This window comes from Crocodylus porosus, unplaced genomic scaffold (genome assembly GCF_001723895.1).
Source record: "Crocodylus porosus isolate Cpor-Errol unplaced genomic scaffold, CroPor_comp1, whole genome shotgun sequence".
In the NCBI taxonomy this organism is placed as follows: Eukaryota; Metazoa; Chordata; order Crocodylia; family Crocodylidae; genus Crocodylus; species Crocodylus porosus.
The window spans coordinates 25,822,369-25,825,570 of record NW_017728916.1 but is presented as its reverse complement, the minus strand read 5'-3'; positions in this window follow the sequence as shown (position 1 = coordinate 25,825,570).

Below are 3,202 nucleotides of genomic sequence, written 5' to 3'. Positions count from 1 at the left end.
TTCCAGACCTTGGGGGCTCAGACAGTAAAGAAATTCTTCCTTATGTCCAGCCTGAAACGGTCTTGCAGGAGTTTGTGACCGTTCGACCTTGTCATCCCTCGGGGTGCTCTGGTGAACAAACGTTCCCCCAGATACTGGTGGTCACCCCAATAAACTTATAGGTGGCCATCGTATCACCCCTGAGCCTGCGCTTTTCCAGGCTGAATAGCCTGACTGCTCTCAGCCTCTGATCATAAGGTCCGTTTTCCTGACCTCTGATCATGTGCATGGCTCTCCTCTGCATTCTCTCAAGCTTCTCCACATCCTTTTTGAATTGTGGAGCCTAAAACTGGACACAGTACTCCAGCTGTGGTCTCACCAAAGCAGAGTACAATGGGAGAATGTTGTCCCGGGATTTGCTTGAGAAGCATCTATGGATGCAAGTCAGCGTTTTGCTTGTTTTACTGGTGCAGCATCACATTGAAGGCTTATGTTCATCTTGTGGTCAACCATGACCCCCAAATCTCTTTCTTCTGTAGTGCTAACCAGTGTAGCATTGCTGAGCCTATAAGCATGCTGCAGGTTTTTCCTCCCAAGGTGGAGAACCTTGCAGTTTTCGGTATTGAACACCATCAGGTATTCATCTGCCCATTTAATAAGCCTGTCAAGATCTGCCTGCATTACCCTCCTGTCCATCAGGTGTGGATGCTTTACCCCAGAATTTGGTATCATGGGCAAACTTCTGACACTAATGTCCGCATCATTGATGAAGTCGTTAAACAGTATAGGCCCTAGGGCAGAGCTTTGAGGGACCCCACTGGAGACCGCGCACCAAGATGATTGGCTTCTGTCAACCACCACCCTCTGGGTCCTACCACTAAGCCAATTCCCCAGCTAGTGGATCGTGGTGAGGTCGAGGCCACAGTTAGGCAGTTTTGCCAAGAGCTGATCATAGGATACCAGATCGAAGGCTTTTTTAAAGTGAAGATATACGACAACCATCACTTCCCCCTTGTCCAGGTGATAGGTCACCTGGTCATAAAAGGAAATGAGATTGGTCAACCAAGACCTACCCACAAGAAACCTGTGCTGGGTATCCCTCAGGATATTGCTGTCACCTAGTATGTTAAAGATGGCCTCTTTGATAATCTTTTCCAGGACCTTCCCCAGGATAGAGGTCAGGCTGATGGGCCTGTAGTTTGCTAGATCTACTTTCCACCCTTTCTTGAAGATTGGCATGACATTGGCCTTCTTCCAGTCTTCGGGCACTTCACCAGAGCACCAGGAGTTCTCAAAGATCCATGCCAGGGGCTGAGCTATGACGCTTGCCAGCTCCTTGTGTACTCTTGGGTATAAACCATCAGGGCTGGCTGACTTGAAGGTATCCAGCCTGTCAAGGTGTTCCTTCGAGAGGTCAGCTTCAATGGAGGGTAAGGAATCTCCCTCACCTGGGCCTCCCTGTCCCACAGTAGGCAGGGACGTCCCATGGGACTGGTGAAAAATTGATGGAAAGTACCTATTTAGCAAGTTGTCTTTTTCCTGGGCATCAGTTGTCAGTTGTCCCATCTGGTTTAGCAGGGGTCCAATGTTGCCCTTGCTTTTCTTCCAGCTCCTCATATATCTATAAAAGGACTTTTTATTATCTTTGATATTTGTAGCTAGCTGGAGTACCATCGCAACCTTGGCTCTCCTGGTTTGCTCTCTGCAGGTCCCGACCACAGCAGAGTATTTCTCCTTGGTGGTGGTTCCAGTCCTCCGTACTTTGTAGATCTTCCTTTTAAGATGCAGGAGGTCTGCCAGTTCCCTGGAGAGCTAAGGGGTCCGCTGTGCCCTTTTGCTGCCTTTCCTCTGAAATGGGATGGACTTTGCTTGTGCATCCAGGATTGCTCCTTTGAAGAGCAACCACTCATCCTGAACTGCCATCCCCTTTGGGTTCTGGGTCCTTTAGGGCCTCAATGACAACCCTCCTTAGCTTGTGAAAGTCAGCTTTCCTGAAGTCAAGGACTTCTGTATTACTGACTTGCCAGCTTTATGGCAGATTGTGAAGGTGATCAGTTTGTGGTCACTGTCACCTAGCTTCCCTTCAATCATTAGGTCACTGATTAGGTCATCCCCAGTTGCTTGTATGAGGTAAAGGAGTGCTTTACCTCTCATTGGCCCATAGACTTCCTGCATCAGATAGAGGTCATCCAAACATGAGAGAAAGCTTTGCAGCCACTCAGATTTGACTGAGTGCTCCTCCCACATGATGTCTAGGTAGTTAAAGTCTCCCATGAGAATCATGCATTGCGGGTGCGTGGCCTCAGCCAATTCCCTGGCAAATTCCTGGTCAAGGTCTTGACCCTGGATAGGGGGTCTGTAATATATTCCCACCATGGTATCCCTTTGCCATGTTCCCTATGGATTTTAACCCAGAGGGTCTCAAGTCATCCACTGTGGGTGCAAATGTCAGCTTGCAGGGACATGTAGCTTTCCTTGATGTAGAGAGCTACACCTCTGCCCTTTTTGTTCACTCAATCCCTGCTGTCTAAGGTATAGCCATCTATACCCGTGGCCCAGTCATGGGTGGAGTCCCACCAGGTCTCCGTTATCCCTATGACATCATAATTATTTGTGTTAAGAAGGAAGACAAGTCGAGTCCCCCAGGGCTCGGTCCTTGGGCCTGCACTGTTCAATTTCTTCATCAGTGATTTGGATGACAGGGTGAAAAGCAACCTGTTTAAATTCACTGATAATACCAAAATTTGGGGTGAGGTGAGCACACTAGTAGGGAGGGAAAGATTGCAGCAAGATCTGGATAGGTTACAGGGATGGGCTAACATAAACAGGGATGTGTTTCAATACTGACAAGTGCAGGGTGCTGCACTTGGGCAGTAGAAACCAGCAGCACACTTATAGAATGGGAAACTCCCTTCATGAGAGCACGGAGGCAGAAAGGGATCTTGGAGTCATTATTGACTCCAAGATGAACATAGGCTGACAATGTGAGGTCACGGTTGGCAGGGCTAACTGGACCTTGTCATGCATCCACAGGTGCATCTCAAGGAGAGCCAAGGAGGTGATGCTCCTCCTCTATGCGATGCTGGCCAGGCCACAGCTGGAGTACTGAGTCCAGTTCTGTGCGCCCCATTTCAGGAGGGATGTGGACAACATTGAAAGGGTCCAGAGGAGGGCCACCCGCATGATCCGGGGACAACAGGGCAGTCCCTACAATGAAAGACTG